We start from the raw sequence: 23,764 nt of genomic DNA, 5'->3' as shown, positions 1-23,764 counted from the left end.
AGAACCAAAACCAAAACTCCATAGAATCCAGCAGAATTTTAAAGCCTGCATATTCTTGCTGAAGTGTTTTTAAACAAAATAGAGGGTTTTACTTTGTCACCTGCCTGTTGGAGATAGTTTAATTGTGAAGAACTTAAAATTATTTCCCCCCTAAATTAAATGTGAAAAAAGTATCTGGTTTATTATTACTAAATTAGAAAATTGATATGAAATTACTATAATGCTTTTTATCACTCCATCCTTGGGGCCAACTGCTAAAGATGAAAATATCACAGTATTTTATAAAGAAAGTTTTTATTCTGTAAGTCTTTATGTAACAAATATGTTTTGAAGACTCATTTTGTGTATAACAGTCCTCAGTCTTAAGGTGGTACTGAGTTGCAAAGACATGACCACATAGAGTTGTTCCTGGATGAACAAAGACTATGTTGTCTAATGAAATTCGACCACTGTAAAATATTAAAAATCAAAGCTTATTTCTCATTATTAACAGAAACACTATATTTGTAGCAGACATTTTTAGTCAATTAATAAGCCAAACACAAACCTCAAACCAAAAGTTGCCAAATTTGAGCCATTTATATTTTAATCAGATAGGAGAAAATTTGTACCATGTGTTTTTATTTTTATTTTTAAAATTTATTTAGAATATTTTTCCATGGTTACATGATTTATGATTTTTTTTCACTGCTCTTCCCTTCCTGCTCCCGGAGGTGACAAGCAATTTCACTGGGTTATACATGTATCATTGTTCAAAACCCATTTCCATGTTATTCATATTTGCAGTAGAGTGATCTTTTAAGGCCAAAATCCCATTCAAACCATGTGATTGGTCATATGTTTTTCTTCTGTGTTTCTGCTCCCATAGTTCTTTCTCTGGGTGTAGATAGTGTTCTTTCTCATAAGTCCCTCAGAATTGGCCTGGATCATTGCATTGCTGCTAGTAGAGAAGTCCATTCATTACATTCTATTGTGACACAGTGTATCTATCAGTCTCTGTGTACAATATTCTCCTGGTTCTGCTCCTTTTGCTCTGTATCAATTCCTGGAGGTCATTCCAGTTCACTTAGAAATCCTCCAATTCATCATTCCTTTCAGCACAATAATATTCCATCACTATCAGAAACCACAATTTTTTCAGCCATTCCCTAATTGAAGGGCATTCCCCTCATTTTTCAATTTTTTGCCACCACAAAGAACGCAGCTATAAATATTTTTGTACAACTCTTTTTCCTTATTATCTCTTTGGGGGTACAAACCTAGTAGTGGTATGGCTGGATCAAAGAGCAGGCATTCTTTTAAAGCCTTTTGTGAATAATTCCAAATTGCCCTCCAGAATGCTTGGACCAATTCACAACTCCCACAGCAGTGTTTTAGTGTCCCGATTTTGCCACAATATTTATCACCTTCCTTTGCTACCATATTGGCCAGTCTGCTAGGTTGGAGGTGGTACTTCAGAGTTGTTTTGACATTTCTTGTTTTAATTTGCATTTCTGTAATCAGGAGGGATTTAGAAAACTTTTTCATGTGCTTATTGATAGTTTCGATTTCTTTATGTGAAAACTGCCTATTCATGTCCCTTGACCATTTGTCAATTGGGTAATGTGCCATGTGTTTTTTTTAAACATTTATTAATATTTATTTTTTAGAAAAGTTAACATGGTTACATAATTCATGTTCTTACTTTCCCCTCTACCCTCCCAAGCTCCCCCCACCCACCATGACTGATGCGTATTTCCACTGGTTTTAACATGTGTCATTGATCAAGACCTATTTCCCATGTGTTGTTTTTTTTTTTTTAATTTTTTTTTTTTTATTTTAAACCCTTAACTTCTGTGTATTGACTTATAGGTGGAAGAGTGGTAAGGGTAGGCAATGGGGGTCAAGTGACTTGCCCAGGGTCACACAGCTGGGAAGTGTCTGAGGCTGGATTTGAACCTAGGACCTCCCGTCTCTAGGCCTGGCTCTCAATCCACTGAGCTACCCAGCTGCCCCCCATGTGTTTTTAACAAATAAAATCGAACAGTTAATTCACTTAACCAACAATTTTTTTTAGTTATACATTATATTAGGGATTATAGATTTTTTTGTTCAATTGTTTCAGTTTTGCTTGATTCTTTGTGACCCTACTTGGGTTTTTCTTAGCAAAGATAATAATTTACCATTTCTTTCTCCAGTTCGTTTATAGATGAAGAAACTGAGGCAAACAGGGTTAAATGACTTGCTCAGTATCTCATAGCTACTAAGTATTGCAGTAGATTTGAACTCAGAAAGAGGGGTTTTCTTGTCTTTAGGCTCAGCATTCTATCCACTGCACCACCTAGCTGCCCTAGGGATTATAATTATGAAAAGAAAAATGAAACAGTACCTACTCTAAAAGAGTTAGTAATGGCTTAATAGGCAATGAAGATCAGAAGAAAGACTAGGGTGGAGATGATCTTGGATTTATCTAAATAGAGGTAGTGATTGAATCTCTAGAGACTGATGAAGGTCAGTAAGAGAGTATAGAAAAAAATGGAAAGAGGACCCAGGGTAAATTGTTTAAATGTGGATGATAATCTAGTAAGGATCCAGTAAAGATCATCAGTAGGTGAGCCAGGATAGTGCAGTGCCAGAAAATTTATAGAGATAGTATCACAGGAGGTTATGATCTAGTAGTTAAGAGATCATTGTTAACTTGGGAAAAACCCACCAAACTGCAAGGCCTTTAGAAAAGGGGGGGATGTGGAGGGAAGGAAGTGGAGGTAATGAATGTAGATGGCTTTTGAAGGAGTTTGAGAAAGAGAATAAAATCTTGGGTTAACAATTGAACATGGAAAATACTTTAATATTAATATAAACCGCTACCAGTTAATAGTAGAACTTTTAAGGTTCAGATTAGACAAACAGCTCTCTAGGACTTATACAACTGATGTAAAAAAGGTGTTTTATCTTTGTGATTTTACAGATACTTTAAGGGTATTCCTTTAGAATTTTTGGAGTACTCTCTGGTTTTGTCTTCCTTTTTTTCCAAGTCCCCTTGAATTCTTGGGTTATTTATTTCAGCCAGATAGAATTAGTAAATACAAAAAGAAAAATTGGATCCCCTTTTGAGGCTTTGCACTCATGTTTTGTACACCTATAAAATAAAATTGTTGAGAATATAGAATGTCATTTAATCTCTTGAGGCCTAAGAAAGGAGAGTGATGATCTTTGTTATTTCTACTTGAAAAATTGGGAGCAAGGGTGCGTGATACATAGACCTTACATATACCTTTGTGTATTTTTTCCTAAAGGCATTTGCTGATGTATTCTAGGAAACCTGCTTATAAATTACACATTAATGTACTTGTCATTCCTATAGTGGAATCCCATTAATGTTTATATTCTTTATCTTTTTTTTTTTAACCCTTAACTTCTGTGTATTGGCTCTTTGGTGGAAGAGTGGTAAGGGTGGGAAATGGGGGTTAAGTGACTTGCCCAGGGTCACACAGCTGGGAAGTGTCTGAGGCGGGATTTGAACCCAGGACCTCCCGTCTTTAGGCCTGACTCTCAATCCACTGAGCTACCTAGCAGCCCCATTTATATTCTTTAAGACTCTGTTCTTGGCCTTTTTTAAACCTCTTAAGTTTCTTTAACTGAGAGTCTATGTACACTTTTAAAAAATAGATATTTTGGTAACTATATATCAGCATAATTTGTTTCCTTTGCAAACCTATGTATTTATTTTATGCATTTAAGTTCTTTATTCTTAGAAAGGATAAGATTGCCATACTATCAAAGGGGTCCATGAGACAAAAAAAGATTGAGAACTGCTACTCTGCATGTTTTCCCTTTGTGGTCTCATCTGCTTAACCTCTTTCTGCCTTAGTTTCTTATCAGTAAATGTGGATAACAATAGCTCCTACCTCACAGGGTTGCTGTGAGGATAAAATGAGATCATATATACAAAGTTCTTTATTATTGTTACTATTATTAACAGGTAGGGTATTACATATACACATGTCCAGCACGTTAAAGAAGTTGAGAATCAATGAAAGGAAAAATTAAAAATATCTGAAAGATTTTTGAGCATGGACAATTAGGAAAGTAGCTTCTTTAATAGCAGCTGATTTTGGAGGAGAATGAAGTGTTCAATTTTTAAAATATTGAATTTAGAACACCAATGAGACATTTAGATCATCCATTACAATTGGAAATTAAGTTCTAGAACTTAGAACAACATTTGTGCTATAAATATAGATGTGGGAGTCATCTGCATAGTAATGTTGGTTGAAGCATGTAGATGGGGAAAAGTTGACATACATTCTGATAGTTGATGTTTTTCTCTGTCCCTTTTTTCAATATAAAGTCTGGAGTTGTTGTTGTTATCGCCTCCAGCAGGGATCTTTTTAATATATACTTAGTTTAATTCAACTGCTTTTCTGGTAATTACTTTAGTGCTATTTCTAACTCTTTTGTAAGTACATCTGGGATCATAATGTTAGTCTGTAGGGGTGATGGCTTTATCGTTCTTGATAGTCTTTTCCATTTCATAGTTAAATGACCCTTGGGGTGACTTTACTTAGTTGAGTTTTGATAAATTTTCTTTAAACTGTTAACCTCCATTCCTTTTCTTTGTTTCATGAGTGTAGGACAGTGATGGGCAAACTTTTTAAAGAGGGGGCCAAAGGAAAGGAAATGCTCGTCTGTCAGTCTGTCGGTCTGTTTCTAAGGCAACTCTTTGGAAGTTTCATTGTATTGTATCCTACTCATTGTATTCTTCAGATTAGTAATAATGTGCTGTTGATAGAACATTCAGGGGGCCACAGTTTGCCCATCCCTGGTGTAGAATATTTATAATTTTCCATCAGTCTTTGTCCTGTGGTTGTTTCCCAAGGTTCTGTTCTAGGTCTTCTCTGTTTCTGCTTTCTTCTGGTAACCAATGACCATATCATTTTACATAGGTTTAATTGTCATCTCTGTACATTTAATTCACAGTTGTATATATATATATTTTTCCCAGTCTCTTTAAGAATTAGTCCTATGTTACTAGTTGCTTATAGGACATTTCAATCTAGATGCCCAAGACGCACCTCAAACTCAGCACGCCCCAGAATGATCTCATTATTCCAAAAACCCTCCCCCTTCCAAACTCCCCTGTTCTATTGAAAACACTACCAACCTCCTTATCTTTATAGGCATAACCTCAGTATTATTCTCAACTCTTCCGTGACTATACTATATAATCAATTGGTAAATCTTGCTGATTCTACCTTCACAAGTATCTCTTGTGTCTATCCCTTTTTTTCTATTCACACACCTAACACCTTAGTTCAGGCCTTTATTACCTCTCATTTAGAATAACTTTATAATTGATTTTCCTGATTCAAGTCTTACTACTACAGTCCTTCCCTGTACTTGACTACCAAAACAGTTTTCCTTAAGCACAAATCTGACCATGCAATCGATTCCTCTACTCAGCCTCAACAGCTCCGTTGTCTTTTTAGGATCAAATATAAACTCAGTTTAACTTTTAAAGTTGTTCACAACCTAGCCATAATCTGTCTTTGCAGTCTCATTGGAAATCACTCCCATTCAGAACTCTACTATCTAATCAAATTAACTTTCCATTCCTCACAGATGATACCTCCTGTTTTTGAGCCTTTGCACTATTTTTTCTGTATGCCTCGATGTCATATTTGTAGATGCTACAAAATTGGGAAGCATAGCTAGCACATTAGATGATATATTTGGAATCTAGATTGGAATAAAAAAGTTAGAAAGGATTCTTGTTTAGAGTCAGGTTCAAATTTTGCTTGATATTACCTGTGCGACTTTTGGTAAGTCATTTAACCTCCCTGGGCTTCAGGTTTTTCATTTCCAAAAAGAGGAGATTTGACCAGATAGCCTTTAAGTTTTTTATTTATGATCCTATAACTTTTTTCTTTGTATTCTTAATGCCTAATGAAATGCCTGATAAATAGCAGTCACTAGTAAATCTTTGTTTATCAATTTAATATAATTTATGTTTAACCTGTTAACCAGCCAAGGTATTATTATTATTAAATTCACATTTTGGACTTTTTTGTTTTATTTTCCCTAAGTAAATGAACTTAAAAAAAATTTTTTTTTTGCCTTTTGTTCTGTAAAGGATGTGCTTGATATTTATTCTTTTTTGCATTATTTATAATATGTATGTATAAATATATAATATAAATAAATATGAAATGTATTATTTTTACAAAGATTCTGTGTGGTGCCAAGAAATACATAAATATATTTTCCCCTTTTAATATTCCCATTCAGAATATGCCATAAGCCTTTCAGCTTTAAATTCTCCAAGTTTTTATTTTCCTTTTTGTTTATTTTTCTATTATTTTTATTTTCCTTTTTGTTAATTTTTCTATTAAAATTGTCTAGTTCTGAAAAGAGTAACATTAAAGGCTTCAACAGTTGTATTGTCTTTGTTTTTAAGCAATTAAGTAAACTTTACTCAATTTAGATACTGTACCATTTTGTGTACATTTGTTTACTGTTGATATTGGTTTCTTGTCTGTGATTCCTTTATATTTTCCCAATTAATCTCTTAATGTTGTGAATTTTAATTTTTACTTTGTATTGCAATTTTTTAAAAATGAGTGATTAAAAAAAATCAGCAAGGCTAAGAAAAACTTCACTGAATCAAGGACAGCCATATAAATACATGGTGGACTGCATATAAAATTCAAAAACAAGTTTGACCTTGTCAAGAGTGTGTGTGTATCAAAAATGCATTAAATCAACACTAAACTCTAGCACAAAGGCTTCAGCCAGTTGGTCAGACATTGATGGATAACTTGGGGACATAATAAATGGTAAATTGTTTTTCTGCTTCTCATTTTAATTGCATATTTTTAATTTTTAAAAACCTTTCTTGTATGGCAGAATATTGGATTTCATTTTCTTGTGCCTTGTTTCTCAATTTTTTGAGGTAGCTACGTGGTAAAGTAGATACTGTACTGGATTTGGAGTCAGGAAGACCATAGTTCAAATCCTGGCTCTGACATGTGACCCTAGACAGGTCACTTAACATCTCCTAGCCTCAGTTTCCATGGCTGCAAAATGGTGATATTGATAGTATCTCTCAAAGTTTTGTGGAGGATCAAATGAAATAACCCAGGAAGTACTTCTGCAAATGATAAAGTGCCATACAAATGCTAAATATTATTGTTTTATTGCATTGTTTAATCCCTTTACATTTTAAATTATGGTTATTAGGCTTATATTTCATTTATTATATATATTTTTTATCTTCTTTTTTATGTCAGTACTTTGTCCCTAGGGTTAGTTTTTCCTAAGCTACTTTGATGTTAGTCTGTTCTTACAGGTTCTTTCTCGTTTGCCTACTCTATCCCAGTGACTTTGAATATACCTAGATGTTTAATTTTTCTTTTTCCTTTTTCTATTTCTCCCTTCCTTCTTTTTTTCCTGACCAGTTAATTAAGATAATCCTGATTTTTCCCTTCTCCTTTTCTTTAGCCTTTCATTTTTAGTAACTCTTTATTGCACTGTTCCCTAATTTTTTTTTGCCCTGTTATTTCTCTTTCTTGCAAGTCTTGTTTGAATTTCATATTTTTATACATGAACTATAACCTTACTTGTTTTTTCTCTATTCTCTGTTTCCTCATTGTTCCAAAGCTTCTAAGGTGGTAAGTTGCTGGTACATGTCCTTATAAAGTATGTTATTACTTTTTAAAAAAATCCTTTACCTTCTGTTGTACTGTGTATTGATTGATTTCAAGGTTGAAGAGAGAGCAATAAGGGCTTGGTATTGGGTGGGTAAGTGATTTGCCCCAAGGCTCACCCAACTAGGAAGTGTCTGAGGACAGATTTGAACTCCAAACCTCTTGTCTTTAGGCCTGACTTTCACTCTACTGAGTCACCTAGCTATCCATTATTACTAGTTTTATAAGATCATTCCCCATCTGGTATAATTTTTTAAGCTATTTTGCTGCTATTTTAGAACTATTAATAAATGAGGAAAGTCATGTCAAACAAACTTGAGAGGAGGACTTACTATGTATCCCTAAAACCTGATCTCTTACCATGATCAATCTTTTTTTTTTTTTTTTTTTAAACCCTTACCTTCTCTCTTGGAACCAATATATAGTATTGCTTCCAAGGCAGAAGAGTGGTAAGGGCTAGGTGAGGCGGTTAACAGTTATTTGCCCACGGTCACAGAGCTCTGAAGTGTTTGAGGCCATATTTGAACAGGATCTTCTGTCTCTAGGCCTGACTCTCAATCCACTGAACCACCCAGCTGCCCCCTACCATGATCATCAATCTTCATTTCTAAGGCCATTTTATCCTATCTCTGAATCTGTGTACACTTTATCACTCTTTTTTTTTTTTTTTTTTTTTTTAAATTTTATTTTTTAAACCCTTAACTTCTGTGCGTTGGCTCCTTGGTGAAAGAGTGGCAAGGGTGGGCAATGGGGGTCAAGTGACTTGCCCAGGGTCACACAGCTGGGAAGTGTCTGAGGCCAGATCCGAACCTAGAACCTCCCGTCTCCAGGCCTGACTCTCAATCCACTGAGCTACCCAGCTGCCCATACACTTTATCACTCTTGATGCTGGTTAGAGGGGGAGAGAGGTGGTGAAAAGCAGATCTTACTCATTGTTTCCCTGGAGATGCTATCAAGGGAGGTATAACCCTTTCTCAGTAGTATTCTAATGAATAAATTCCCCCTAGATCATGGGTTCTTAACTTTTTTGGTATCCTTAGATTCCTTGGCCATTGTGGGAAGCCAATGGGACCAGTTCTCAGAATATTTTTAAATATATAAACTACATAGGGTTGCAAAGGAAACATAATGAAACCATTTTCAAAATGTTAACATAACAAGTTCATAAATCCTGGATTAAGAACCATAGCCTTAGACAAAACCCATAATGAAGCCACTACAGATTTATATGTCCAATTAGGGGGCAGGAGAAAGGGCTAAAGGGAATAAGCATCTATATAATGTTTACTATATGCCAGGCACTATGTTAAATTTTTTTTAATTAAATTTAATTTTATGTGAAAATAATTTCCAACATTTTTAAAAAGAATTTTGAGTCTTGATTGTGCTAAGTTATCCTTCCCTCCCTCCCCACCCAAGCTCTTTGTAAATATTATACTGATCTTCAGAATGATCCTTTAAGGGTAGGTACTGTCATTATCCCTATTTTACAGTTGAAAAAATTGAGGAAAACAAAAGTTAAGTGACTTGGCCAGGTTCACATAGTAAGTGTCTAAGCCCGGAATTGGACTCAGGCCCAGCGCTCTATCCACTGTGATACTTGCCACCATTACTTGGTAATGTTCTTTAGTGGCACAGCTTTGCTTCCCTTTCTGGTGTGGAACTTCCTTCTCTCCCCCTCCTCCAGTTGTCTGTGGAAGACCTTCTCCTGTCTACTGTACCTCTTGACAAGAAAGGAATTATTGCTCATTTTTCTGGTTCATACCTACTTTCTTTGCACAACGTCACACTTTGTTATTCTGGCCCATAGAATGTTTTGTTTCACTGTGGTTCAAGGGATTTATTTTGTCTATGAAGTTTTAATTCAGCTCTTTTACCTTCCCTTTGGATTCTTAGAGTTATTATTCCTCTACGGATCTTTTTCTTTTCATACTGATCTTTTTTTTTTTAACCCCCTTGATCAGTCTGATTCTTTTTTCTTTTTTTTCTAAACAGTAACCTATGAACATACAAGAATTGATTGTATTACACAATCTTCTTAATAAATGCCTTTTTTTTTTTTTTTTTTTTTTTTTTTTTTTTTTTTTTTTTTTGGTATTGCTGTTTGGAGTTTTATATTGCTTGTTTTTGTTTTTTTTTTTTCCTGAGGGCAGGAATATCACAAATTCTGTTAAATGACTTTTTTCATTGATGAATTAATTGGATTAGGTTTGCAAAATAAATTGTTTGAGTTTTCAACCTCATCTTTGTTTTTTGGCATGTACTATTTTTCTTTTTTTCCTGAGACTTATTGTGAATGATGTGCTCCTCCTATATTATTTGAGATATCTTTCTTTTCATATTTCAAGGTCTTATTTTTCCACAAAATTGTTATTATTAAAATAGTGAAATTTAAATCTGCAGGCTTTGTAGTTTGAATGTGTTTTGGGGGCAGTAATCATGATCCTTAAATTATCTCTTTAGATTATTTCTTGAAGATTAGGCACTTTGCCTTATATAGAGATAATATGTTCTTTTTAATGCTGCCTAATTTTCCTTGTGTTCAAATCTGTTATACTCTTTTTTAGAACACATTTATTTGAGAAATAATTCATCATGTATTTAAATTTTCCTACTTGCTATTTGTGTTTTTTAAATACTGGAATGAACTAATTTCATTAGAAATTTCTTTTGGAATTTTTCTTTTGGAATTTGTTTTTGAGTTTCTTCCTATTATTTTATCATTCATTTTCTTTTCTCTGATCTGTTCAAAGTGCTTTGCTTTTCCTTTGAGCTTTCATTTTTTCTTATTTTATGATCTTCTCTTTTGTCTTCAGACAGGTTTTCATTCGATCTTTTGGTCTTTCAATTTTTCTCTTATATTTCCTATTACTAACCTTTAGGAATTTCCAATGTGTATTTCCTAACTAGCATCCCCCCCACCCCCTCAGCCTGTATCTTAGAATACTGTGTATTAGTTCCAAGGCAGAAAAGTGGTAAAGACCAGGCAGTGGGGATTAGGGATTTGCCAAGGGTCACACAGGTAGGACTATAACTAGTTTTTGTTTATTTTCTATACTCTTTGGTTCTTTGCTCATCTACATCCAGACTGAAAGGAACTCCTGTCTCCTCTGCCTCCTTTCCACCTACATACTTGGGCCTTTCTGCAGAATAGCCTCCTCACATTGGGAGGTATGGAGGTCCTGGTTATAAGTAACCTGTTTGTTTTACTTTTGACTATTACCTTCTGAGTATTGTGCTTTTCTCATAACTCCTCCTCTCCCTGTTTCTCCCTGTTTTCCTGTTGAGTTGATTTTTTTAATGCCAAATTCTGTGTCAGTTTCAGATAAGAGTGAGGATCATAAACCCCACTTATGAGGCGTAGCAATTTCTGCCCTCTTCTTTCTCATTCCTATATAGTGTATTACTTTTTTATTTTTTTTAAACCTTTCCTTTTCTTCTTTCTTTATTCCCTCTCTCCTGACTTCCTTCCTCCTTTCCCTCCCTCTCTTTTGACAATCCTCTATTCCATTAAAGCTCGTTTTCCCTTCCTCAGCTTCACAGGGAAAATTATTCTTGATTATAAAAACCTCTCTCTTCTATCTTTTGAATATTGTATTCCAAGGTAGCGTATTTAGTTGAGGCTGCCAAGTCTTATACTTTAACTTTGGTTCTTTGGTATTTGACCTTCTTACTTCTAGATACTTGCATTTTTTCCTTTGGTGTAGGAACTTTGGATTTTAGCTATGATATTTTTGGGCTTTTCCTTCTGAGGAATAGGAAATGGTTGATTGATTCTATCTTCACTTTGCTCTCTGTTTCTTACAGGTGAATAGTTTTCATTAATGAATTCTTCAACTTTAGAGTCCATGCATTTTTATTTTAAAAAATCATAGTTTTTGGTATTTCCATGATTCTTAAATTACCTCTCCTTAACCTGACTAGGTCACTTGTTTTTTATATCAGGTATCTAGTGTTTCCCTTTTGTTACTTTTTAATTTTGTTATACTGTCTTTTACTTTCTCATTCCGTCATTGGTTTTTATTTGGTGTCTTCTAGTTTTCAGAGTCTGTTACTTGGGTGAGATATACCATTTTCTCTTCTAAGCTATTCTCTTTCCAGTCAGTTGTACTTTTGTTTGTTTATTTCATGCTTGATTTCTTCTAGGTACTTAAGCAATCTTTATGGAAAATCCCTTTTTTCCTTTGAATCCTGCCCCTCCCCTGTCTTCTGTCTTAAAATTGGTATTAAGTATTGATACAACACAAAAGAATAGTAAGGTCTAGGCAGTTGGGGTTCAGTGACCAGCCCTGCCATCTCTAGCCACTGAGCTAGTTGTTAATGGAGTTTCTTCTAGGTAAGATTTTTTTGACATCTTAAAATCTGTAGCAATTTTGTATGCTATTCAATGTCATCTTTGGTTTATTCATCTCTAGCTTTTGTTCCTGAATTGAGGCTTTATGCCAGAAAAGGTTCTGTCTCCTATTGCTTTTGGATGAGGTGGTCTTGCCCTGGATAATTTGGGTTCCTGTGCTGACTTCTATTTCCCCAGATAAGACCCCTGAATCATAGAGGATCAGAGAGCCTAGATATTCAGGGCCTTGAAAAACATCTTGGGATAGTATTCCAAGAATCTTGGGAGTTATTGCTTTCCTGGGCTTGTCTTAGTCTGATTGCTGCCACAACACACTGATCACTAGCATTTCTGGTGGCTTCCAGGGTTCTTGTGGTTTTCAACCACTGGGGAGTCCTCCACTCCACCTAAATCCCTCAGAATTGTCCTGGGTCATTGCATTGCTGCTAGTACAGAAGTCCATTACATTTGATTTTACCACAGTGTATCAGTCTCTGTGTACAATGTTCTTTTGGCTCTACTCCTTTCACTCTGCATCAATTCCTGGAGGTCATTCTAGTTCACACGGAATTCCTCCAGTTTATTATTCCTTTGAGCACAATAGTATTCCATCACCAGCATATATACCACAATTTGTTCAGCCATTCCCCAATTGAAGGGCATCCCCTTATTTTCCAGTTTTTTGCCACCACAAAAAGCACGGCTATAAAGATTTTTGTACAAGTCTTTTTTTATCTATGATCTCTTTGGGGTACAAACCCAGCAATGGTATGGCTGGATCAAAGGGGGGGCATTCTTTTAGAGCTCTTTGGGCATAGTTCCAAATTGCCATCCAGAATGGTTGGATCAGTTCACAACTCCACCAGCAATACATTAATGTCCTTAGGGGCCCTTTTAACCCAATCTATACCTAAATCTCTTCTACAAGAAAGAGTACCGCATATATTTTATCAAGTTTTTAGGACTCTCTTTTAAGATTTTAATACTATAAAAACCAGGCACAGCAATTGATAAAATAAAAATTTTAAATGATGCTTTATAATTTTACTACGATTTACTATAATTTCTCCTTTCTTTGTAGAATATAAATAATTACAAGAAGATACTATAATTTTACTTTGAAATAAAATTTTTTATCGTACTATCTCTAGTGTGCATATTGGCATAGTTTGGTTCCTTCAAGCTATTTTAAATTTCTGGTTCTTTTAGTATTGAAGATTTCTTATGTTTTCTAAGCTGGGGTTACATAATCAAGAGCAAAAACAGAACATTGCTGGATTTACATAGAAAAAAAGACAAAAATTTTCAATTACTTTACATAAAATGTTCTTATATTATCTCTCAGGGTTTCATTCAGAAAGTAGAGGAAAAGATTGTCATTTTAATATGTTTTTTAACTCCCAAACCCTCAGCACTTTTTTAAAAAACCCTTACCTTCTATCTTAATACTCTATATTAGTTTCAAGGAAGAACAGTGGTAAGAGCTAGGCAGTAGGAATTAAGTAACTTGCCCAGGGTCACAGAGGAACTGCCTGAATTCAGATTTGAACCTGTACCTCTCATCTCTAGGCCTGGCTTTCAATCATCTGAGCCCCCTAGCTGCCCCCATTTTCATTATTATTTGATTCTCACTACCATGTAGCAAAAAGTAATGACAAGGAGTCAGCGAACAAATATAATTGAAATATATGTCTTATAAAGGTTTTCCCTTTCAGAAATCTTGGGATTCCTAAACAATGTTGCTTAAAAGACTAGGGTGGAAGATAGTAAAAAATTATGAGAAAGATAGAAAATGAGAGTATTTTGGCATGTATAAAGAAAAAAGTGCTGATTATATTGCTTCTTAACCCAGCCAATAGCAAGTACCCAGTTGATTTTTCTCCAAGGCAAACAAATTCAATGAAAGAGTCATTTTTTGTTGTAATTATTTAGAAAGCTAAAGTAATATTATGCCAGGAGTTAATAACTCCCTGGTACCAGGTCACCGTGGCCTTAATATTTTTGTCGCAGTCTTAAGAAAAACTGCTAAAGTATACTTCTTACCCTCTACCATGGCTGTCCTTTTAAAAAAAAACAACCAACAATTTAATTGAAGCTTTGTGACATGATTAGATAAAGATCAGGTCTGTGAGTCAGAGAAACTAGGCTCATTTTTTAAAAAAAATATTGTCTTTATCTGTAAGTTGCAGACCAGCTACTGATATGAATGGGAGGATGTTCCTTACAAGGACCTTTTCCCCTATTAAATCATAGCTTTAGTAAAAAGAAATATTTTTTTATAATCTTAAGTGCAATGACTCTACAGCATACTCTTCTTTGTAGAAGAAAAATGTTAATAAAGCTTTTGCCCTCAAGGATCTTTCATCCTTATAGGTGATAAAACAGGAACACAGATAACTATCACACAAGTTTAGAATATGTTAAATTTGAAACAAGTCAAATTGAGAGGGATGAGAGATTGGCAGTCGTTAGCTATGGGACTTGGAATACTTTAGAAGGAAGCAACACTTGAGATAGATTGTGAAAGAAGCATTCAGTCAATTGGCATTTACTAGGTGCTTACATAGTATATCCCAGATACTGTATAAATATGTAAATAAAGGCAAAAAATAGTTCCCTGCCTTAGAGGATTATAATAGGTCAAGCAATCTGTAACTAAATGGTTACATACTAGATAAATACAGAATAGATGGAAGGTTCTTGCATGAACTAATGCAAAGCAAAGTGAGCAGAACCAGGAGAAAATTGGACTCACTGCTATCAATATTTTATGATGATCCAATTCTGAATGACTTAGATATTGTTAGTAATAAAATGATCCAAAATAATTGCAAAGGATTCATGATAAAAAATGATTACACTTTCAGAAAAAATAACTGATGGAGTCTGAATGTAGATTGATGCACACTTAATTTTTGCTTTATTTTCTTCATGTTTGTTTTTATTTTATGAGAGTTTTCTTTCACAACACAGACTTTATGTTTTGTCTAATCATACATGTAAAATGTACACCAAATTGCTTAGAAAGGGAAGAGGGGAGGAGAGAATGTGGAGCTAAGAATTTTGGGAGTGGGATGGACTATGGAAAAGACACAGGACTTGAGAAATCAGATACTTAGGTATGATCCTTACCAGCGGCATCACCATTTATAAGTAACGTTACCTCAGTTTCATTATCTGTTAAATAGGATACTATTATCTGCATCACTTACCTAATAAGATGCCTTTGAAGAATGTGCTTTCTAAATCTTAACAAATTATTTTTGAGGAAGAAGGATTTCAACAGAGGGAATGCACTCTAGTCATGGTGAGTGGCCTTAACAAATGCAGGGAAGAAGAAAGGAGTAGGAAATGACAATTAATTGGATAATAATAGAGTAGAGAGCAAGGAGAATTGGTGTGGAATAGGAGCCAAATTATGGGAAGTTTTGAATGTTAGGATAATGATTCACGTTCCTGAGTGGTTACGGTATTTTTTACCTTTGATCCAGGAATGTTATCATTTTTAGTAAGTTGTTAGATGACTAAGGTGATATAGCTGTTATTTCTCATGGAGGTGAGGAATTAGATACCTTATCTTTGATTACAGAATCATAACTAAGGTTATTGGGTTCCTAGAACTTGAGGGGCCTTTGTGTTAGTGGGTATTGGAGTATTTTTGATAAGTGAGATGATTAATAGGATGCCCCAAGTCCAACCCTTCCTTTCCATTTCTTATGTATTCTCCATGTTGAAAGCATATGGATTTTTTGTTTTGAATACTTCTTCAGTTATGGAGGTCTCGGGAGAAGGAGGCAGGGAAATAATTTTTCCTTTTTTCCCCCCCAAAGCTCTCCCCTCCAAGTTATTAGTAGACTTTTTTTTAACCCTTTACTGCACATAGGAAGCTCCATATTTAGTTTCTTTGCCTTTATTCAAGCAAATAATTTAATTAAGAAGTGCCTGAAGGCTCTTAGGAAAATTAAAGTGATCACCTATCCAATCAAGGCAGGAATCTGCTTTAATTATCAAAAGGGACTAGAAATGTAAATAGGAATTCAGTGTATGAATCTCCTAATTCTCTTTTTAGGACATTGAGTTGAAGCTTTAACTGGAACAGCAATATTAAGAGAGAGCTGATTTTTAAAAAAAACCCTTATTCTTACTAAAAACACATAGTACTAAATGGAGTTTTTCTTAAACTGGTAAATAGTATCTCCCTAAAACCAATAGCAAGCATTATCAGTAATGGGGAAAAGCTAGGAGCCTTCCCACTAAGATTAGGAGTGAAGCTAGCATGCCAATTATCACCACTGTTATTCAGTATTGTACTTGAAATATTAACTATAGCAATAAGAGAAGAAAAAGAAATGGAGGGAATTAGAATGGTTAATAAATAAACAACATTTTCACTTCACAGATGATATCATGGTATATTTACAGAATCAATTAAAAAATTAGTTGAAATAATGAACAATCTTAGCAGAGTTGCAGGATATAAAATAAGTCCACATAAATCATCAGCATTTTTATATATTACTGAATGGGATGGTCTCATGAACAGTGGATCCCACCCACCAGTGCAGTAAGTTCAGAAACATGGAGTTGAAAGGCCAGATTATAAGACAGCAGTTTATTCTTTCAAGATGCTTTGGATGCTTGAGGAATGTCAAAGTATTGATTTCAAAGACCCAATTTATAGGATCTTCTAATCATAGAACCCCCACTCCTCACCTCCCTTCCTTTAATCCAGACAGATCTGGTCATAACAGGAATCTTCTTTGACATCTTTAAAAGATAAACAAGTTAACTACTTCACTCCTCAAGGCTTTTGAAATATTAAAAAAATTATTTGTTTGTTGAATTGAAAATTTTTATTTAGAATATTTTCCCATGGTTACATGATTCATGTTCTTCTCTCCTCTCCCTCTCCTCCCAGCCAATGAGTAATTCCACTGGGTTTTACATATGTCATTGATCAAGACCTATTTCCATATTACTAATATTTGCATTAGGATGATCGCTTAGAGTCTACAACCCCAATCATATCCCCATTGACCTATGTGATCAAGCAGGTGTTTTTCTTCTGTGTTTCTACTCCCACAGTTCTTTCTCTGGATATGGACAGCATTCTTTCTCTTAAATCCCTCAGAATTGTCCTGGATCATTGCATTGCTGCTAGTAGAGAAGTCAATTACATTGGATTGTACCACAGTCTATATATGTTTTTGTGTATAAAGTTCTCCTTGTTCTGCTCCTTTCACTCTGCATCAGTTCCTGGAGGTTGTTCTAGTTCACGTGAAATTTGTCCAGTTCATTATTCCTTATAGCACTATAGTATTCCATCCCCAACAGAGACCACACTTTGTTCGGCTATTCCCCAATCAAAGGGCATCAGGCAGTGTTTTAAAAGGAGGGGAAATACTAACTTCTATCTAGGTTCTTGAAAATATTGGAGTGAAACACTTCTTATGAGAAAGACACAGATTATATCCCACTTATTAGCAATAAAGTGTAGCAGCAAGATAGAAAAAAAGAAATTCCATTTAAATTAATGATAGATAACATAAAATACCTCTGTGTAGGTAGTTGGCCTACAAAAAAAAACCAGCTTGGATGAATTCTTGGGAGTCTTCTAAACCCATTCTATCCTTTCTTAGGTAGGAAACCAGTTCCATTTCCAGGGTAGATCATACCATACTTTCCTTGGGGATGTGTGTGGGGATGTGTATTTGAAGTCTCCATCAGCTGAAATAAGGAAAAGTTTTATATAACAAGTTTTACTTTCTTCAGAGACTTGAAAGAAACAAGGAATGCTAAGTCAGAGGTAGGGTACATTCTAGGTATGGCGGGATTGTTATGTGTGAGGAATAACAAGGACACCAACCTGGCTATTAAATAGAGTGAGAAGGGGAGTAATATTCACATACAGATACATATATAAATGAAAGTTAAGTTGGGGGCAGATTTATGAAGAGCTTGAAAAACTAAATGAAAGAACTCATCTTTGATTATAGAGATAGTCATTGGAGTTAATTGACTATAAGATACGTAATAACATGGTCAGACTTGCACTTTGGGAAAATCGCTTTGACAATTGTGTGAATAGATTGGACAAGGTACTTGAATTGGGGACCAATTAAAGACTACAGTAGTGTAGTAATTCAGGTGTTAGATAATTAGAGTTTGACCAAGGATGGTGATTGTATGCATTGAGAGATGAGAGATATGATAGAGGAAGAAATAATATTTGGCAACTATTGGGATATGTGGATTAAAGACAAATGACAGGAAAAGAAATGAATTTAGTTTTAGATATGAGTCGGGCTTTTTCTTCACTGTACCTGTTATTCTAGATATAATTTCATTTAATCATTGTTTTTTTTTTTTTTTTTTTGATACTATATTTCTGTTACTTTTATATGGTTACTTTTCCAACTCTGTGTAAGCTGTGCCACACAGTGTTGTCTCATGTTGTTGAGCTTGCTGTTAACTGAAGCCAGGCTATAGAGCTTTATCATATTAACTTTTATTAAGTCCAGCTTCCTCTAGTTTTATGTAGCAGATTTGTGAAAGTGCAGGGACACAATTTATTTGTTATATTTTAGCTAGTTTGGACTTATAGTAGTCCTCCTCAAATAGAATATGAAAAGTTTTTATTTAAGCTGCTAAATTTCCTATATACAAGAATGTGTTTGGTCATACTAGTAAGATTATTCTACAAATGAATATTTGACTTTACAATTAAAATTTTTTTCTCAAAATCTATGTAACTTGTTATTATAATTATTTTTCAAAGGGCCACAAAAACTTAGCATTAGTGATGAATACTAAGTTGTTACATATATAAATTTAGTAAAATTGTACACCCAGATTTAATTGTAAATAACTTTATCTTGTTCTCATTCAGTCTTTTTAATTGTATTTGACTTTTTGTGACCCCTTTTTGAGGTCTTCTTGGCAAAGATACCATGTTTTACCATTTCCTTGCCCCCAGATCATTTTACAGATGATTACAGAAATTACAGAAACTGAGAAATAATATTCTTAATTAGTTTAACCATATCTGGAGTCTTTGTTCCACTTGATAAGAATGATAAACTATAGACTGTCTCTAGAAGAAATAACTAAGGAAACTAAATGACTTACCCAGGATCATACAGCTAGTGTCTGTGGAAGAGTTGAACTCAGGTCTTTCCTTCCTCCAGACCTGGTGCTCTATCCACTGTGCCACCTAACTACCCATACAAGTGCAACAAATATTATTAGTAATAAATACTAAACACACAAATTTAGCAGTAATGTGCACCCAAATCTTTATGACGTCATTGCTAAGATTAGGTAGATAATTTTGTCATAAAATTTCAGATTAATATAAATTCAGTTTTGATTAGAGTATATAAAAATTGTTCAAAAGCAGCTGAATATCTTTTAAAGAAGTATGTTTCCTTTTCCTTTGTGGGTCTCTATTTGGTCCTGATTTGGACTCTATGATATCTGAATTGTTTCTTTCTGGCTGCTTGCAGTATTTTCTCCTTGGCCTGGGAGCACTTAAACTTGGTTATAACATTACTGGGAGTTGTCATTTTGGGGATTTCTTGTAGGAACTGACCTGTGGATTCTTTCAGTCTTTATTTTACCCTCCTGTTCAATAATGTTAGGGCAGTTTTCTTGGATAATTTCTTGTAATGTGATGTCTAGGCTTTTTTTGGGGGGAGGTTTATGACTTCTAGCTAGTCCAATAATTCTTAAATTGTCTTTCCTGGATCTATTTTCTAGGACGGTTTTTTTTCCCACTGAGCTATTTCATATTTTCTTCTATTCATTCTTTTGATTTTGTCTTATTCTTTCCTGATGTCTCATGAAGTCATTAGCTTCTATTTGCCCAATTCTTGTTCTTAAAGACTGAATTTCTTCCATGACTGATCACTCTTTTTCAATTTGGTCCTTTCTACTTTTCATGACACTCTTTTCTTCATTTTTTTTTTTTTGCCTCTTTTTTCCAGTTGATCAATTTTGCTTTTTAAGCTGTTATTTCCTTTTTTCATTACTTTCACTTCTTTTTCCCAGTTTTCTTCAGCCTATCTTATTTGATTTTTGAATTCCTTTTTGAGTCCTTCCAGAGTTTGAGACCAATTCCAGGTTGTTTTTTTTTTTTTTGAAAGTTTTGCTTGTAGCTGCTTGGATCTCATCATCCTCTGTTGTTTATGCTCTTTGCCCTTTTCCCCCATAGAAGTTTTAGAGTGTTAACACGTTTTTTCTGTTTGTTCATTTTCCCAGCCTTCCCACCCCCCCCCACCCCACCCCCTTTTTTCTTTTGCTTGTGACCTGGGAATTCTACAGGCCACTTGAGGATTCTATCTCTCTTCTGCTGGTTTGCCAAATTTGGCGTGGTAATAAGCTAATTTGCCCTGGAGCTAAGTCTTCAACATAGCCTCAGAGGCTTGGGGTGCTATTGACTTCTGGACCTCACTGTGGGCTAGTGCCAGGGTTTGGGACTTCAAGGGGTGGATCTGAGGTGCTCTTTTGCAGGTGTAGCCCATATCCCAGGATCCTGAAGTTAGCTTACACCCAATCATAGCTCTATAGGTGAGGGGAGGGGGTTGACCAGCATTCCTCTGTGTGCTGTTTTGCTTCTGGTTTTCCCTAATCCCGTGAAAATCAACTCTGTCTACCTTTCAAATTGTGTTCAGTGGGAGAGCCCACTGACTCTGTTCTTGCTGTGGGATTTGGATTCCTGTCTTTTTCAAGCACTTTTTAAAGATTGGGATGGAAGGATAGTCAGACTACTAAGCCTACAACTTGACTCCACCCCTTTCTGTAGATACTTCAAATAGAAAACCTAATACTGTGTAGTTTTTAGAAATAATTTCAGTAGATAAAGAAAGAAGTAGCATGACTTACTAATTAGAGGTAGTCTCATAATCAATAAGACCTGGATTTAAATTCTGCCTCTGGTGGAAAATCTACCATGCCACTCTGGAAAAGTACTTAACCCTTTAGGACATAAGATAGCTATCTTAAGACTAGAAATTGCAGAGCAGGTCCCAATCTACATTGGCAGAGAGAAAAATGAAATTCTTTAAACACGTATTTTTCTTTAACATTTTATTTACTAAAACATTTCATAATTGTTTAAAGGCTTAGTTTAAAAAAAATTTTTTTTTAGACTTTCTTTCCCTACCCCTCATTCCTTCTGTATCCTACCAGTCCTTCAAAAATCAACTCCTTTTTAAATCTGACTAGTGACTATGGCTTACATTGGCTTTTCTCTTTTAAAATTCTTTTTTGAACTTGTTATCTATATTGCAGAAGTATCATCTTATATATTGAGTATAAGTTTGCAGATGAGGGCTTCTTTTGTCGTGTCCCCCCCACCCCCCATTAATTTTATGCTAGGTATATAGTAGGAACTCAATAAATGCTTAATGAACATATTTAATTTAATAATAATTATTATCAATTATTATTTGTTGCAGTTATTTAATCAAATAAAGTCAATAGAGTTATCTTACTTTGCAGCTGAATATTTCATCAGTTGTACTCTATTCACTATCTTCAATTGAGTCACCCAAAGTATGGTTGAGAGACATGTGGAGATGGAGGGTCAGAACTAGGACATCAGTAAATAGAACAGGATTCAGAAGACTTAAGAATCCAGAGGAGCTGAAGTTAAAGAGTCCTAGGAGCTGAGGTCTAAGGAAGCCCAAAGATAACTATGATTTGAATTCCAGTAGCAACAAAAGAGAAAGTAGTCAGAACTTTAGAGAACTCCTGGTGGAAAAAAGGCTACAGTAAAATTAGATAGTTGGAAATTGTGTTATCAGTGCCAAAAGGTGGTGGAAAGATTTTATTTTCTTTCATCTGAGCCTTACTTTTTGTGTTTTGACCCGCCAGGATTTAAACACCTGGCATCTTCATTTTATTTGGGGCAGAGTACTAAAATTAGTTTGATGCTTTAGGTCAGTGGATCTCTTAAGTAGAAATAAACATCAGAGGACTGCATATTGACTTAGAAAACCACACATTATTATTATCATCCTTATTATATTGTATTTTTATTTATTTTGTTAAAACATTTGCCAATTATATTTTAAATTGGCTGTATTTTATTTTGGTTGTATTCAGGGAGTTTTGTGCCCAAGCTGCAAATTTGACACCCTTGCTTAGGTGTCTGGAGTCTTCAGGTATAGAAGGGGCTAAAAGGTATATCCTCAAATTGTGAAAAGAATTAGGGTACTTTTATTCTGGGTCCCCCTGCCCTCAGCTACTAAGTTCCCGTATTCTTCCAACCTGATAGTTTAGAACAGAAATATTAAACTCCCTGATGACATATAACCCCAAACACTTTTGAATATGTGCAGAATCAGATTAAAATGTAATTGGGAAGTATTTAAGAAAATAAAATACAATAAAACACAGATATTACTACATTTAAAAAACTAAGTACGGGGGCAGCTAGGTAGCTCAGTGGATTGAGAGTCAGGCCTAGAGACAGGAGGTCCTAGGTTCAAATCCGGCCTCAGCCACTTCCCAGCTATGTGACCCTGGGCAAGTCACTTGACCCCCATTGCCCACCCTTACCACTCTTCCACCTATGAGACAATACACCGAAAGTTAAGAGTTTAAAAAACAAAACAAAACAAAAAAAAACTAAGTATGTGGTCATTGGCATCCTTATGTATGAGTTAGTGGCCACTTATTTTTGTTGAATGTACATACTTATTTTTCTTATTTTTTTTTAAATTTTTTTTATTTTAAACCCTTAACTTCTGCGTATTGTCTTAGGTGAAAGAGTGGTAAGGGTAGGCACTGGGGGTCTAGTGACTTGCCCAGGGTCACACAGCTGGGAAGTGTCTGAGGCCAGATTTGAACCTAGGTCCTCCCATCTCTAGGCCTGGCTCTCAATCCACTGAGCTACCCAACTGCCCCCATTTTTCTTATTTTTTTATGCATTTAAAGAATGAATGAGTACTGTACTTGCCAATGGAAGTTAAAAAAATTTTTTTTTCTTTTACATCACCTACATTTCACAATTATTTGTTTTTCCTCCTCCTCTCAAAGAGAGCTTGCTCTTAATAGTTCAGCAAACTGAATGATTTTTTGAGAAAGACCATCATCTTCTCATATCTCTTCTTTGTTGTTGTTTATAATTTCACAGCATTGTGTATGTATTGTTTTGTTGTTATTCTGACCATTTACATCGTGTAATGCAAAGTAGCTAACAAACTTTTTGCTTCTGTAATTTCTAACGGTCACAAAAAGTCAGTTAAACATCTTAGAATCTTTGGAAAGTCAGTTGGAACTTGAAACTATAAATAGAGGTGAAGTTCCAACTGACAGGACTTTTGCCTTCTGGCTTTCGCTATGGCCAGAGGCTTTTGCTTTAGCTTTGGCCTGTGCTTATTTTGTCTTGGGAAATTTGGACCTATCTCATCTCTCTGAACCTCTCACTGATCTCCCATAGCCATCCCTTCCCTTCCCTGAATTTCCTTTGGGTCCTGGGTGGAAGGGAGGGCTTGGTGATTAGACATTGTGGGTTTAGTTTCTATAGGCTAGTAGAGTATCCTTAAATAAGTTACCCCTAGTTTTAATGATTTGATAAAGACTTTACTTAAGGCAGTTGGATCTTCCTGACTGGGAGAGCCGGACTCTATCTAAACCTCTCCGAGACCCATCCCCCACCCTCACCCCTCTCCTTAGCAGCAGTTAGAAGCCCCGAACCCCTCCCCCTTCTGACTAACCCTGGTATTAATAAATCCCCTTG

The 23,764-nt window shown here is 35.1% G+C and overlaps 1 protein-coding gene across 2 annotated transcripts in view; it reads left to right on the top strand.

Annotated features, from left to right (window-relative positions):
* The window catches only part of EPC2 (enhancer of polycomb homolog 2), a 191,222-nt gene that overhangs the window by 47,628 nt on the left and 119,830 nt on the right, over positions 1-23,764 (top strand). The window lies entirely within an intron of this gene.

The sequence above is a fragment of the Gracilinanus agilis genome, chromosome 3, assembly GCF_016433145.1.
Source record: "Gracilinanus agilis isolate LMUSP501 chromosome 3, AgileGrace, whole genome shotgun sequence".
NCBI classification, from domain to species: Eukaryota; Metazoa; Chordata; class Mammalia; order Didelphimorphia; family Didelphidae; genus Gracilinanus; species Gracilinanus agilis.
The sequence above is the reverse complement of the archived record's forward strand: the minus strand, read 5'-3'. Positions and strand labels throughout refer to the sequence as shown.